Here is a 17905-nt window from a genome sequence, read left to right as displayed (position 1 = left end):
TTGTTGCTCACATTGCCCTTTCAGGTTTTCACTGTGCCCGGGTTGTTTTACTTTCACTAAACTCTCTTACTCATGGTTTCGTGACCATGCCCATCCGTCATTTTACTCATGGCTTTTCCGTGTCTAGGTGTACACAATGTTTCTTATTCTTTTTTTTTTTTTTTTTGTGAGGGAATGTTTAAGGTCATACCCTCGGGACCTGTGCGAAGCCCTTTAACATCATGCGGTTCGGATGTGCACTATGGTTTAAAGACATATAGCTTGATCATGGTGGGGATGGATGGCAGTCTATGGAGGCCATGGAGTGAGAATGGTGGTAGTTTTAGCTCGCTTTGGGGAGATGGAACGAGGCTACCTATGAAAGTTGGATGAGTATGAAAGGAACGTCCAAAGTGGTGACCCACTAACTGACAACGAGTATGGATGGCGGAATGGCTTGTCGTTCTGTGAGCATGGACGAGACTCACTAGGGAGTGATGGATGATGGAAATGAAGAAAGGTGGACTCACAGGGGAGTCGGTGAAGATGGTGCGCACACGAACATGTCAGTTAGGGAAGGTGTACGTTAAGATGCACGTAAAGGGTGTGTGCGCATATGTTGTGGAGTGTATTTAAGGTCATGCCTCCAGGACCTGTGCTAAGCAGTTTAACATCATGCGGTTAGGATGTGGACTATGGTTTCAGGTCATAAAGCTTGGACTGTGACTATGTGGTTTAGAGTCCTACAACTTGGACCATGCAGTTTAAGGTCATATAGTGTCACAACCTCGCTCCCTGACCCCTGCCATCCCATAACGGACGGTGATAGAGCTCAGGATCGCAAACACAGAGGTCGTGTACGTCACTCGGGTGGGAGTGCCATCAACACGTATTAAAAGTAAAGAATCAAAGCATACCACGAAAGAAGATAAAACGTGTACATCAAGCAACGAAAAACTAAATAACTTATTGTAAAGACATTTTGGGGATGAAAAACTAAATGAATGTTATCTTCATTCATCCCCAAAATGTCTTTACAATAAGTTTTGAGGCTTACAAGCCATACATTCATCTCAAAAGTATTACATTAAAAGAACAATACGTGGCAACACCACCAGGCACCTACAAAGTCAAGAAGAGAGTTCTGAACTGGCTTGAACTCCAAACACCTCCTATCGTCGATCCGTCACCTACCACACACGATCAGGTACTAGTTCTCTACACGGATGAAGTAAGCAGAGTGAGCAATAAACTCACTTGGTAGATCACTGCCGTTATATTTCGAACTGTCAGTAGTACATAATTACATGTCCGTGATTTGTCAAAATTCACATTTGTTCCTTAGAATGTGGTCACACGTTAGAGTATATATAAGTGTTGTACAGATACATTCAGATGTTCATACAAAATACAAAATTTGAATAAGAAGAACTGAAACAAGATACTCCTGAAGTAGAAGCCCTATTCATTAGCCCAAGCCAATCCCATTACTTTGGACTTTTATCATCACTCAGGAGGGAAGACATTGACAAGTGAACATCACTTTGTATTGTCTTCACGCACACACACACACACTCCCCAGCACGCCTTGGGGTTTTTGATAGGCTGAGGCCTTGCAAGACACTACCCTCTTACTCTCTCACCACTAGAGGACGTTACACTACCAAAGGGGTCCCAATGGATAGTGCCCAGAAATCTTGGGGGGGTGCAACCCTCCCAAGTACAAGCAGAGCCTAACTCCCTTCCTATCATCAGGAGTCAGGGACGAATCACGTGGCAAGTCCATGCTCACATGGCAAGGTGCGGCAAGTCCATGCTCAAACATACAGAGTCTGACAGAATATCACATAAATATCATTATGCAGCAAGTCCATGATCACACGCCAGAATTAGAGGGCTCACTACCAACGGAGGATCCATTGTGTAGTGGTCAGAATCAGACTCCATATAACAGAATCAAAGCTCATATAACAGAATCAGAGTTCAGATAACAGAATCAAAGTTTTGACAACAGAATCGGAGTTCATATAATAGAATCAGAGTTCTTATAACAGAATCAGAGTTCTTATAACAGAATCAAAGTTTATATAACAGAATTATATAAAATCAGAGTTCTTATAACAGAATCAGAGTTCTTATAATAGAATCATAGTTCATATATTAGAATCATAGTTTTTATAATAGAATTAGAGTTCTTATAACTGAATTAGAGTTCATATAACAGAATCATTGTTCATATATCATAGTTCTTATGATAGAATCAAAGTTCATATAATAGAATCAGGGTTCTTATAAATCAGAGTTATTAAAACAGAATCAAAGTTCATATAATAGAATCAGAGTTCATATAACAAAATCAGAGTTAGTATAACAGATCAAAGTTCTTATAACATAAATAGAGTTCATATAACAGTAGTCAGAGTAACGATGTCACGCTTTCTAAAAATTTAGGAAGTGACATCCAAATCAATACAAGGTATAGCTTTTGTTCCATTTGGAATTTGAAGATAGTTTCAAAATAAATTTTATATTAGACACATCTATCTTTCAATTAGAGGTGATTTGAGCGAAATCAAACCTTATTTGGCCCCTCAAGAGAACCCAAGAAAAGAGACACTTAGTCTCAAATTTGTTGTGCAGTGAAAATAGTTACATGCGTTTAAAATTCTGCTCAACATGTGAATTAAATATGACTCATAACCGGTTCCAATCGCTAGTTTGGGATAAAATGGATATTTTTAGTTTGTCAAATTCAGTGACATCAGAGGCATCAACTCTGTGCTTTTGCTAAAACTGTCCAGAGTGACACACTTTCATAAAACGAAGCGTAACTTTCAATCTAAAGAGAATTTCAAAATATCCACATGCAAGTTTTAACCTACTCAGATATCTTTCAAAAGGCTGTGGTTTGACATAAAATTGATTTCGTTTGGTTGGTGAAAACCAGTAATCACAAAAGGGTTGAGAAGAATTTAGTCCCTCTTTGTGTTTCAACTCTATTCCTCTAGCACAATTCCTATGCAATGTTTTGCCCAAAATCATGCTTGAAATCATGATTCAACTCATTCACCATTTAAATTTATTCGTGCTTTAATTCATGCCTCATACAACTTGGTGTAACGGGGTAGATGTCACGCCCCAAGAATTTACAATACTGATATTCCTGAGATGTGATAGTCACAACATATATACATCTCTTGATAGGATAAATTTACAGTGGCGAATTCTTACAAAGTAACAAAAGAAAGTTTGAGCACAACAACAATATCTTCCATAGTTGATCCTGACGAGCACTCAAAATGAAACCGCAGTTATCCTGAAAAATGTTTACCATAATTTGATGAGTTTGGCTACTCAGTAAGTGATAATCATAATCCTAAAAATAATCATGGTTGAAAGACCTCAATATTTTCAGAAAGGAGATCTATTAACAGAAATGCATCAACAGTTTCACTTTCAAAAATGCATAATTAAGTATAATTCGAATAATTGAAATGCGTAGAACATTTTAACGTCAGTGTAAAATTCAAAAGATTTCACAAAATACCCTACTGGTGTCCCAAGTAGGTAACGTCTTGATGGGTCCACTTAATCCCTATCAGCGTCCCAGATAGGTCCACTTTTACCTCACTGGCGTACTGAATGAGTCCACTTAATCCCTACCGGCGTACCGGATAGGTCCACTTATACCTCACCAACGAACCGAATGAGTCCACTTGCATACTTCAAGTATTTTTAAATCTCTTTAAATATTCGAAAGCAGCAATATCATGTACTCAACATATCACTGAAATTATTATTATGACTTTCACTGAAACCATTAATAACAGTCACTTTCAATAACATTTAAAAAATAACCAGTCAAATATTTTGGGCTCAAATTTAGAAAGGTAGCAGTTCGTAAAAACATTGTAGCATAATTGTCAATCTAATATATATAAAAAAAACTCTTATAGATATTCAAGAATACGGAATTATCTCAATTTATGGAATCTTAATTCGCAAATAAACATTTCACAGACAATGCTAATAATTAATGGCAAAATATCAATTTTCAAATAATAAGGCAGCCATTTGCACATGAAATTTACAATGTCTAAATATTCAAAAACAGTAGAAAGAAATCTCACAATTTTACTAAAAGCAGCAATATCACATTTATTTTTAATAATTTTACAATATCTAAAATTTTCTAACAATGGACAAGAAAAATAAATAAATTTATTTTTTTAAGAATTTATAGCATTTAAGATTTTTAACATAGATAAAATATCACAATTTTATTAAAAAGATTATTTTTCAAAATAATGAGGTCGCTTGCGCATAAAATTTATCGCGCGTAAAATTCATGATAATAAGCTGAAGTAATTATTTCATTTTCTTTCTAAAAAGAACGGATTATTTTTCAAGATAATGAAGTCACTTACCTAAAATATTTGACGGGGAACATTCGATAAAAATTCGGCTAAAGAGAGAAAGACCTCACTGCGTTTCGACTAGAAAGAGAAAGATCTCAAAACGTTTCTAGGGTGGGAGTCCTCGCCTCTCCTATTTAAAGTCTTAAGACACCTTATTATTTTATCTTATTAAGTTACACCTCATACATGAGGTGTAACAATTATATTACACCTGAACGTTTGAAGCCCACATCTAGTGAAGGACGTGGCAAAGCAGCAAAAAAACTTAAACCAAAATCTTTTGAAAGTAGTGATGGTCCCTAAGGACCATCATGCTCATATGGACCATCATTTATTAAAAGGTTCTTTTCTACTTCTTTTTTTTTTGTTTTTTTGAATTTTAAGGACCATTACATTCTTCCCCCCTTGAAGAAATTTTGTCCTCTAAATTTGTGTCCCTGATTATTGAAAAAGATTTTTAAATTTCCTAAGAGTCTTAAACTTATTGCTATGAAACCATAATTTGTCACGCCCCAAGAATTTACAATATTGATATTCCGGAGATGTGATAGTCAAAACATATATACATCTCTTGATAGGACAAATTTACAGTGGCGAATTCTTACAGAGTAACAAAAGAAAGTTTGAGCACAACTACAATATCTTCCAAAGTTGATCTTGACGAGCACTCAAAATGAACCCGCAGTTATCCTGAAAAAATGTTTACCATTGTTTGATGAGTTTGGCTACTCAATAAGTGATCATCATAATCCTAAAAATAATCATGGTTGAAAGATATCAATATTTTCAAAAAGGATATCTATTAACAGAAATGCATTAACAGTTTCATTTTAAAAAATGTATAGTTAAGTATAATCCGAATAATTGAAATGCATATAACATTTTATCGACAATGCATAACTCAAAGGATTTCACAAATTACCCTACTGAGGTCCCAAGTTGGTCACCTATATACCCCATCAGCTTCCTGATGGATCCACTTAATTCCTATCAGCTTCTCAGATAGGTCCACTTAATCCCTGTAGGTCCACTTATACCTCACCGACGTACCGGATGAGTCCACTTGCATACTTATAGTATTTCTAAGTCTCTTTAAACATTCGAAAGCAGCAATATCATGTACTCAACATATCACTGAAATTATTAATATGAATTTCACTGAAACCATTAATAACAGTCACTTTCAATAACATTTAAAAAATAACCAGTCAAATATTTTGGGCTCAAATTTAGAAAGGTAGCAGTTCGTAAAAACACTCTAGCATAATTGCCAATCTAATATGTATAAAAAAAACTCTTTTAGAAATTCAAGAATACAGAATTATCGCAATTTATGGGATGTTAATTTGCAAATAAACATTTCACAGACAATGTTATAATCAATTGCAAAATATCAGTTTTCAAATAATAAGGCAGTCATTTGCACATGAAATTTACAATGTCTAAATATTAAAAAACAATAGAAAGAAATCTCACAATTTTACTAAAAGCAGAAATATCACATTTTTTTTAAATAATTTTATAATATCTAAAATTTTAAAAAATAGACAAGAAAAATAAATAAATTTATTTTTCTAAGAATTTACAGCATTTAAGATTTCTATCATAGATAAAATATCACAATTTTATTAAAAAGATTATTTTTAAAAATAATGAGGTCGCTTGCGCATAAAATTTATCGCGCCTAAAACTCATGGTAATAAGCATAAGTAATTATTTCATTTTATTTTTAAATAGAACGGATTATTTTTCAAGATAATGAAGTCACTTACCTAAAATATTTGAGAGGGAGCTTCCGATAAAAATTTTGCTAAAGAGAGAAAGAGCTCACTGCGTTTCGACTAGAGAGAGAAAGATCTCAAAAATTTTCTAGGGTGGGAGTCATCGCCTCTCCTATTTAAATTTTTAAGACACCTTATTATTTTATCTTATTAAGTTACACCTCATACATGAGGTGTAACAATTATATTACACTTGAACGTTTAAAGCCCACGTCCACTAAAGGACGTGGCAAAGCAACAAAAAAACTTAAACCAAAAGCTTTTGAAAGTAGTGATGGTCCCTAAGGACCATCATGCTCATATGGACCATCACTTATTAAAAGTTTCTTTTCTTCTTCTTCTTTTTTTTTTTTTTTTTTTTGAAATTTTAGGATCATTATAGTAGAGATCCACTTACCTCACAAGAACTCCAAGTTCACCCTCCACTAAGCTCCTCCTCAAAGGTCAAGCTCCCAAAGCTTGAGGCTTTAAGTCTTTTAGAGAGGGAGAGAGAGCAAAACCTAAGAGAGCGAGAGAGCCAAATCTCTTGAGATGGATGGGAAGGGTTCTATTAATACAAGAGGGAAAAGGGCAGCATGGGACTAGTGGCATTCATGCAAAACTAAAGGACATGCATGAGGAGAGAGAGAGAAAACATGGGGGACATCATCATGAGATGGAAGCATGCAATCGAAAAGTGGCATGTAAGAGGGGGGAGCGAGAGAAAACATGGGGGACATCATCATGAGCTAGAAGCAAGCAATTGACAAGTGGCATGCAATAGGGGAGAGAGAGAAAAAACATGGGGAACATCGTCATGAGATGGAAGCATGCAATTGACAAGTGGTATGCAAGAGGGGAGAGACAGAGAAAACATGGGGGACATCATCATTGTCGGCTGGAGCATGTTTGTGCCACATGGAAAACACTCATAGTAGAAACACACCCGACGGTAACACCTTGTACATGCACGGCGAAACACAACCTGCGCTACAAGGCTGGCGCTAACCTTCCCAACCAGCACTGGGCAACTTGCACTGGCCAACCAATGCTGAGCAACAGGCGCTGCGCTTTTCCTCTTCACATCCGGTGCTGCACACAATCCCATCCGCGTTGGACAACTCAACCGGCACTCCTTCTCCTTCATAGCTGTTGCTGGATAACACAACCTGCTCTGGGCAACTCAACTAGTGCTAGCGCTTCTTCTCCTTCACAGCCAGTACTGGACAACCCAAACGACGTTAAGCAACCCAACTGGCACTGGCACACATCCATATCTCGCCATGCCTTTTAACTGGTCGAAAAACGTTTGAGTCATCACATCATTCCCCCCTTAAAAATATTTTGTCCTCAAAATCGTCAATCAAATAAATGGGGGTACTTCTCCCTGATTTCAGCCTCTCGTTCCCATGTTTATTCTTCCTTTGAATGATACTGCCATAAAGCCCGGGCTAGGGGAGTCTCTTTTTTGCATAAAACTTGTACCCTTCTATCCAGAATCTCTACTGGTTGCTCAACATAAGTTAAGTCTTCCCTTATGGGTATCGACTCATATTTTAAGACGTGGGACATATCAGGCTGATACTTTCTTAATAATGAAACATGGAAGACATCACGAATATCCGGGAGGGAAGGAAAATCGATATGTTGTGACTCAAATTTTCTCTAATATTTCAAAGGGTCCGATGAAGCACGGACTTAGCTTCCCTTTCTTGTCGAACCTCATAATTCCCTTTATTGGTGACACTTTAAAAAAGACTCGATCACCCACTTCAAATTTAAGGTCCCTTCGATGATTATCTGCATAACTCTTCTGCCGACTCTGAGCTATTCTAAGCCTTTCTCGAATTAGGGTGATCTTTTTTTATGTTACTTGAACAATTTTCGGCCCTAATAGTCTCGTTTCGCCGACTTCTTCCCAACGTACTGGTGATCTACATTTCTTCCCATACAGAGCCTCAAAAGGTGTCATTTGAATACTGGCCTGGAAACTATTGTTATATGAAAATTCTATCAGAGGTTAGTGATCATCCGAGTTTCCTTTAAAGTAAGCTCTCAACATATCTTTTAAGGTCTGAATGGTCCTTTCTGACTGTCCATCGGTCTGGGGGTGAAAAGCAGTACTAAAAGTAAGTCTCATCCTAAAGATGGTTCGCAGACTGTTCCAAAATCTCGAAGTAAATCTAGAGTCCCTGTCGGACACAATACTAATAGGTACCTCATGCAGCATCACAATTTCTTGATGTAGAGGTGAACCAGTTTATCCAGGGTATAGGTAGTGCAGACCAGTAAGAAATGTGCAGCCTTAGTCAATCGGTCCACAATTAACCCAAACATTGTCATGACCCAATCCTGATTTTGGAAAACCGGACACAAAGTCCATAGTGATGTGCTCCCATGTCCATCTGGTATAGGCAGAGGTTGTAACAACCTGGCAGGTTTCAGGTGCTCAGCCTTTACTTGCTGACAGGTCAGAGATTTAGAAATAAATTGTGCCACATCCTGTTTTATGTTATTCCACCAGAAAGTCTTCATTAAATCTTGATACATTTTTATGCTTCCTGGGTGTATAGTTTAATGAGAGTGGTGTGCCTCTTCTAAAATGACCCTCTTGATATTCTCATCAATTGGGACACATATCTGTTCCTCGAATCTTATGAGATCATCATTGCCGATCGAAAAAATCCTCCTTTCTATCCTACTTTAATTCTTCCCGAATTTTCACAAGCGGGGGTTCTGCCTTTTTGGCTACTCGAATTTGTTGGAATAGTTGAGGTTCCACTTTTATACCTGCAATTATTCCTGCCCCATAACTGAAGGGTGAAGTTGGGCACCACTCCATTACATCTTCTATCAGTTTCATCTCTCGGGCCATCAGATGGGCAACTGATATCAAGGGTTTCCAACTTAAAGCATCGACCACCACATTTATTTTTTTGAGTTGGTAATTGATAGTGCGATCATAGTCATTTAGTAGGTCCATCCACTTTCTTTGTCTCATATTTAGCTCCTTTCGAGAAAATAAATACTTGAGGCTCTTATGATCTGTGAATATCTTGAACTGGGTTCCATAGAGATAATGTCTCCAGACCTTTAAGGCAAAATACCACGGCCGCGAGCTCTAGCTCAGGAGTTGGGTAATTTTGCTTATGTGTCTTTAATTGTCGAGAGGAATAGGCTATAACTTCCCCATGCTGCATTAACACACATCCCAATCCCTTATGGGAAGCATTAGTGTAGACCAAAGAGCCTTCGTTTGCTTCGAGTAAGGTCAGTATTGGGGGCAAGAATCAATCCTTTCTTTAATTCTTGAAAACTCTTCTCACAGTCATCTGACCAAACAAATTTCACCCCCTTATGGGTTAGACAAGTCAAGGGAAGTGTTATGCTAGAGAAACCTTCTACAAAGTGCCTATAGTATCCTACCAAACCCAAAAAACTACAGGCTTCCGTCACATTTGTTGGCCTTCCCTACTTAATCATGGCTTCAATCTCACAAGGGTCAACTGTGACCCCGTCCTTAGAAACAACATGTCTGAGAAAGGCCACGTTTTGAAGCCAAAAATTGCTTTTCCCAAACTTGACATATAACCTTTCTGTCTTCAGGGTCTGGAAAACCATCCTTAAATGATGTTCATGCTCTTCTTGATTTCTTGAGTATACCAAGATTTCATATGTAAAGGCTACTACAAAGTCATCCAGGAAGGGTCTAAAAAACCATGTTCATCAAATCCATAAAAATAGTCGAGGCATTAGTTAGTCCAAATAGCATTACTGAAAATTCGTAATGGCCATAACGAGTTCTGAATGCAGTCTTAAGGGCATCTGCCTCCTTAACTCGTAGCTGATGGGAACTTGACCGAAGGTCAACCTTGGAAAATACTTGGGCCCCTTGGAGTTGGTCGAAGAGATCATCTATTCTTCACAAGGGGTACTTATTCTTCATAGTAACCTGGTTCAGGTGTCGATAGTCTATACACAACCTCAAAGACCCATCTTTTTTTTTAACAAAGAGAATAAGTGCAACCCAAGGTGACACACTATGTTGAATAAATCCCTTCTCCAATAACTCTTGTAATTGTTCTTCTAAGTCCTTCAGTTCAGCTAGAACCATCCTATAAGGGGCTTTGGAGATGGGGGCAGTGCCAGGGACCACATCTATCTCAATTTCGATTTCTTTGATTGGGGGTAGAGAGGTTAACTCTTTAGGAAAGACCTCTGGATATTCTCTCACCACCTGTATTTCTTCTAATTTAGACTGGTCAACCCAATTCTTCACTACGTAAGCTAAATACCTAACACCCTTTCTAGCCAATAAACGGGAAGCCTGAAGAGTTGAAATAAAATGCAAAGGGGAAACATCCTTGATGCCAATAAAGTCTAACTCAGGCTGGTTTGGATGTCTAAGGGTTATAGTCTTATCATGACAATCTATAGTAACATGGTGCGTGGATAGCCAATCCATGCCCAAAATAACATCAAATTCTTGGATATCTAACCATATCAAATCTATAGGTAGAATACATCGTCCAAGTAAGACTCCACAAGATTTATACATAATAACAGTTTCTATAGATTTCCCCCATGGTGTGAATACTATTAGTGTCTAATCAAGAAGTGAGGCTCTAACATTTATATGGCATGTCAAGTGTGGTGCAACAAAAGAGTGAGAAGATCCGTGACCACTTAAAATTCCAGCTCCTTTACCACAAACAAAGAGCTTACCTTGGAGCTCTGAGGTAAACACCTTAGTTCTTGGTTCCATGAGTGGAGTTTCCAGTCCTTGAGTCTCTGGTTGATTTTCGGGCTCTATCATGGGGCATTTCTTGACCAGGTGGCCAGGCCTACCACATCGATAACATGCTTTCATCTTGTTACGGTACTCTACCATGGAGTGGTTGGTCCTCCCACAGTATGTGCACATCGGGCACTGATTTTCTTTCATCTTGCCTAGGGGAGTCTTTTGGGTCTTTACGACACCCTATTGAGCCTTATGCTTAAAACCTCTCTGAGGGGGCATCCAACCTTCCTCCAAAAACGTTCAGATGAGGAGGGCCTTGACTAACTTTCTATTCTCAATTGAAATTCGTCGCAATCTTCCATAACTTGGTTCACAGTCCTGAGCATCCTAATGGTGTCTTCGAAGGCCTCAAGGTTCCCATTTCTTACACTTGAACCGCTGGCTGAGTTCTTGGCATCTTGTCCTAAGAGCGGGACACCTAGATACTAGTTACTAATCTATCCAAACCATTCTAAAGACACTTTTAAGACACTCTAAGCCAAGAATCCTATCCTGGCTGCTCTGATACTATAACTACCACGACCCCGCTCCCTGACCCCTACCGTCCCATAACGGAGGGTGACAAAGCTCGGGATCACGAACACAGAGGTCGCATACGTCACTTTGGTGGGAGTGGCATCAACACGTAATAAAAGTACGGAATCAAAGCAGACCATGAAAGAAGATAAAACTCATACATCAAGAAACAAAAAACTGAATAAATTTAAACCTTTAGCTTCATTCATCCCCAAAATGTCTTTACAATAATTTTTGAGGCTTGCAAGCTTTACATTCATGTAAAAATATTGCATCAAAAGAACTACACGTGGCAACACCACCAGGCACCTACAAAGTCAAGAAGAGAGTCCTGAACCGGCTTGAACTCCAAACACCTGCTATCACCAGTCCGCCACTCTCCACACACGATCAGGTACTAGTTCTCTACATGGATGAAGTAAGCGAAGTGAGCAATAAGCTCAGCAAGTAGGTCACTGCCCTTATATTTCGGACTAATAGTAAGTACATAATTACATGTCCATGCTTTGCCAGAATTCACATTTGTTTCACAGAATGTGGTCACCCATCAGAGTATATATAAGTGTCGTACAGATACATTCAAATGTTCATTCAAAATAAAGAATTTGAATAAGTAGAACAGAAACAAGCTACTCTTGAAGTAGATGCCTATTCATTAGGCCAAGCCAATCCTATTTCTTAGGACTTTTACCGTCACTCAGGAGGGAAGACAATGACAAGGAAACATCACTTTGTATTGTCTTCACACACACACAGTCTCCAGCGCGTTTTGGGGTTTTTGATAGGCTAAGGCCTTACAAGACACTGCTCTCTTACTCTCTCACCACTAAAGGACGTTACACTACCAAAGAGGTCCCAATGGATAATGCCCAAAAATCGTGGGGGGTGTGACCCTCCCAAGTACAATCAGAGCCTAACTCCCTTTCTATCATCGAGAGTCAGGGAAGGATCATGTGGGAAGTCCATGCTCACATGTTAAGGTGTGGTAAATCCATGCTCACACTTATAGGGTCTGACAGAATATCACATATATATCATTGTACGGCAAGTCCATGCTCACATGTCAGAATAAAAGGGTTCACTACCAATGGAGGATGCATTGTGTAGCGGTCAAAATCAGAGTCCATATAACAGAATCAGAGCTCATATAACAAAAGATGCGTTCAAATAACAGAATCAGATTTCTTATAACATAATCAGAGTTCATATAACAAAATTAGAGTTCTTATAACAGAATCAGAGTTCTTATAACAGAATCAAAGTTCATATAACAGAATCAGAGTTCTTATAACAGAATAAGAGTTCATAAGACAGAATAAGAGTTCTTACAATAGAATGAGAGTTCTTATAACAGAATCAGAGTTCATATAATAGAATCAAAGTTCAAATAACAGAATAAAAGTTCTTATAACAGAATCAGATTTTGTATAACATAATCAGATTTTGTATAACAGAATCATAGTTCACATAGCAGAATCAGAGTTCTTATAACAGAATCAGAGTTCACATAACAGAATCAGAGTTCTTATAACAGAATCAGAGTTCTTATAACAGAATCAAACTTCTTATAACAGAATTAGAGTTCATATAATAGAATCAGAGTTCATATAATAGAATCAGAGTTCTTATGACATAATCAAAGTTCATATAACAGATTCAGAGTTCATATAACAGTAGTTAGAGTATTGATGTCACGCTTTCTAAAAATTTAGGCTCTGACATCCAAGTCAAAACAAGACTTTTATTCTATCTGAAATTTGAAGATAGATCGAAAATAAATTTTATGTTAGACACAACTATCTTTCAATTAGAGGTGGTTTGAGTGAAATCGGACCTTATTTGCCACCTCAAAGGAACTCAAGAATAGAGACACTTAGTCTGAAATCTGTTGTGCAGTGAAAACCTTGACATGTCATTGAAATTCCACCCATGTTTCCAAATCAAGGAGGAACCTTGAAAAGTACTCAACATGTGAATTAAATATGACTCATAACCGGTTCCAATGGTCAGGGCTTGGGCTAAAATTGATGCCTTTTTGTTAGTCAAATTCAGTGACAACAGAGGCATTAAATCGGTGATTTTGCTAAAACTATCCACAGCGACACACCTTTATAAAACAAAGCTAACTTTCAATCTAAAGAGAATTTCGAAATATTTTCTTCATGAAAGTATTAACCTACTCAGATATCTTGCAAAAGGCTGTGAATTGAGAGAATATGGATTTTGTTTGGTTGGTGAAAACCATTAATCACAGTAGGATTATGCAAAATCCAGAAAAAGAGTCAAACAGTGATCAACCCATAACATATCTTCTTTTTCACAAGAAATTTCGATAGGGCCCACACACAAAAATTTTACTAGACGTTTATATCCTTCCAATGGCAGTAGTTTCGTGGCATTTGGACTTCAATAAGTCAGGCAAAGTCTTAGTACAACAGAAGTAACATTTCTTGAAATTGTAACAGTATACTAACAGTGATGTGCATCCACATTTCACATCATATCCTCCAATCTATCAAGAATATCCTATAGACATATGCATTAAAATGAACCTAGACTCAGAGATCTTTCCAATAGTAGTGATTTGAGGCAATTCTAAGATCATTTTATAGGTCAGCCAAGTGTTACAAAAATATGAATAGTCTATAGATTTTCACAGTCTGCCCATGGCATGCATCAAGGATCACTCTGCAACTTATAAATTATGCAAGATAACAACATGAGACAAAAACCATTATAAATTGGACTCACAAGAACAACAATACACTAATTTTTAGATGCAACTGATATAACAACAGTACATAGTATGATACACAAAGAAGGACTAAATTCCTCGAAAAATAGAGCACAACAACACTCATACAACTCCATTCCTCTAACAAAATTCCTATGCAATCTTATGCCCAAAATCATGCTTGAAATCATGCTTCAACTCATTCACCATTTAACTTTATTCATGCTTTAATTCATGCCTCATACAACTTGGTGCAAGGGGGTAGAGATCCACTTACCTCACAAGAACTCCACGTTTACCCTCCACCAAGCTCCTCCTCAAAGGTGAAGCTTCCAAAGCTTGAGGCTCTAAGCCTCTTAGAGAGGGAGAGAGAGAAAAACGTGGGAGAGAGAGAGGGCCAAAGGTCTTGAGATGGATGGGAAGGGATCTATTAATAAAAGAGGAAAAAGGGCAGCATGGGACAAGTTTCATTCATGCAAAACTAAAGGACATGTACGAGGAGAGAGAGAGAGAAAACATGGGGGATATCATCATGAGATGTCAACATGCGATTGACAAGTGACATGCAAGAGGGGAGAGAGAGAGAAAACATGGGGGACATCATCATGAGATAGATGCATGCAATTGACAAGTGGCATGCAAGAGGGGAGAGAGAGAGAAAACAAGGGGGACATCATCATGAGATGGAAGCATGCAATTGACAAGTGGCATGCAAGAGGGGAGAGAGAGAGAAAATATGTGGAACATCAGGTAATACCTTATACACACACGACGAAACACAGCAGGCGCTACACGGCCCATGCTAACCTTCCCAACTGGTGCTAGGAAACCTACATTGAGCAACCGGCGTTGGGCTTTTCCTCTTCACAGCCGGCACTACACACAATCCAATCGGCATTGGCGCTTCTCCTCTTCACAGCCCACACATCACACAATCCAACCAGTGCTGGCACTCGCTCTCCTTCCCAGCTGGCACTTGACAACCCAATCGGCACTGACACTTCTTCTCCTTCAAAGCCAGCGCAGAACAACCCAACGGGTGCTGGGCAACCCAACCAGCATTGTCACACTTCCCTGTCTTGCCATGCCTTCTAGCTGGCCTAGAAAAGTTTGATTAGTCACATGTAGTTAGGACCATGATGCTGAGCCTTTTAACGTCATGCGGCTAGGACGTGTATTATAGTTTAGGGTCATATAGTTTGGACCTATGCAGTTTAAAGTCATGCACCTAGACCAAGGCTGTGCAGTTTAAGGTCATGCAACACGGACCATGATGTTGAGCCATTTAACGTCATGCGGCATTTAACGTCATGCGGCTAGGACGTTTACTATAGTTTTAGGGTCATATAGTTTAAACCTATGCAGTTTAAAGTCATGCAGCTAGACCAAGGTTGTGCATTTTTAGGGTCGTGCTGCACGAACCTAAACTGTGCAGTTTAAAGTCATGCAGCATGGACTGAGGCTGTGCAGTTTAAGGTCATACAGCACGGACCGAGGCTGTGCAGTTTAAGGTCATGCAGCCCGGACCGAGGCTGTGAAGTTTACGGTCATGCAGCGCGGACCAAGGCGTGGGTCGCCATGTGGGTGAAGCTTAAGGGGAATAAGTCTGTAGATGGGAATCTGACTCCTTGGGGATAAAATGGTTAAGGCCAACAACAGGTTCAGATGGGATGGCCGACTTCAAAGCCAGAGCAAGACCTTAAATACCCCTGGCAAATGTCCAACTTTGGAGACGAAGTAAAAAGCTGCCTCGAACGTTCTAACCCTTCTTCTCTTCCCTCTCCTCTATTCTTCTACAGGTACCACTAGGCGATGCCCAAACTTCGACTCTTTAAACGGGGAGTTTGGAGGCATCAGCCTCACCATGCCACAGCGAGAACGCCTCAGAGAAATGCTGGACCAAGTGGCAGGATTCGCAACAGTCGCTGATGCCCTGGTTACCCGAGCTAAAACCAAGCCATCTCTGAGTTCATGCTCCCATGATGCCTTCTACATGGTGCAAATCTTGGAAGTACCAGCCAGCACGGGGCAAATTGGTCTAAGATCAGGAAAGAAGCTATAACCCATACCTCAAAAGTTCAAGATCCTCAAATTTCTTGATCCTTCACTTTCCTCTAAACCTAAACCTCAATCCTTTACATCCTTAGTACAAATTCCTATAACTGCCCCACCAACCCAGACCACACCGGCTGAATAACATAGTCGGCCAGTGTCACAAACCAAGACTCAACCAAAACCTATTCCTAAACCTAACCTACCACCTACACTAGTGACTGGATGAGAAACACATAAGAAAAATGAGGATAAAGTAAAATACGATGTAATTGGGTACTTGATAAATCTTCCAGCCCTTTTGAGCATCTATGATACCCTCTTGCTGTTTAGAGGCTACCGCATAGCTTTGGTCCAATCACTCTCTAACCCAGAGGTGTACGAGACTGAGGTGGAACCCATCGAGGATGACCCAGCCATTTTAAGCAGGTGCCTGACAATCTCCTTTTTTGACGATGACCTTCAGCTGAGAGGCAAATTCCATAATCGCCCCCTCTTCATGAATGGTGAACTGCATGCTTACCCTCTCTATCAGATCACGCTAGACGGGGGTCAGCAGTTAACCTAATCCCAAGAAGGATTCTCACCCAATTGGGATTAGGGTCTGATGACCTCACTCCTACCCACATCACTGTGCAAGGGTTCAACTAGTTAAGAGAAAAGCCAGCCGGCACAGTGTGCCTCCCCCTCAAGATCCGTGGCCTCAATGATTATGCTCAGTTTCACGTAATCGACACCGATACCTCTTAAAACCTCCTGCTTGGTCATCCTTGGCTTCATGATAAGGGGGTGGTTCCTTCCACGCTCCACCAATGTCTCAAGTATTACCGAGATGGAAGACAACACATGGTCTATTATGACAAAAGATCGTTCCCCGTAGCTGGGACTCACTACGTCGACGCCAAGTACTATTTCACAGACCTTCCCATACCAGATAAGTTAAAGGATGATGATTGGAAGTTTGTGAGAAAGACGTGACCTTCGTCTCATGACGACGTTGAGGATCTGAGGCGAATGATTACATACTTGTTCAAAGAAGAGGAAAGACAAGCCAAGATCCTCCCTTTGACCCCTATCCACCCAAGTATACCTTGCCACCTCTCCGAGGTCATGGTATCCTCTCCCGAAGGCGAAGCTTCTCCCTCTACTTCTAATTCTCCGAAACAAAATGATGAGTTAGAAGTAGCCCCTGATCCTGAGGAAGCCCAAGAGGTGAACTTGCCAGGACCTAAGGTAACCTACACATCAGACTAGCAAAAGGTTTTGCATGTCCCTATCACCCTTCTAGAGACAGAGCTGGTGCACCAACGGCCACGAAAGGTGCATCAAGTTCCATCCTCCCTGAACAAGTGGATAGCTGGCAACCAAAAGAAGAACTTACACTTCTCCGGGTTTGTTGAAGAAGTACAGGCGGACAAGAGTCTGCCCTCCTGCTCTCAAGAACAAGATCCCATGGAAGTGTTGAGCAGCGAGGTGTGTAGCCTCTAGAATCAATTGAAGGCTATACGTGTAACTTCAAAACACTTAAGGGAGTTTGTCCTCGAGACAAAGACTTGCGACGAGCTTTAAAGCAATGTAACTCGAAATTGAAGCTAAAGCTTCCCCAGACTAGAGCATTTACAGCAAGCAGGCTCATCAAATCATT

The sequence above is a fragment of the Amborella trichopoda genome, chromosome 12 (assembly GCF_054954075.1).
Source record: "Amborella trichopoda isolate Santa Cruz 75 chromosome 12, AtrichopodaSantaCruz75HAP2 v2.0, whole genome shotgun sequence".
Classification (NCBI taxonomy): Eukaryota; Viridiplantae; Streptophyta; class Magnoliopsida; order Amborellales; family Amborellaceae; genus Amborella; species Amborella trichopoda.
The sequence above is the reverse complement of the archived record's forward strand: the minus strand, read 5'-3'. Positions refer to the sequence as shown.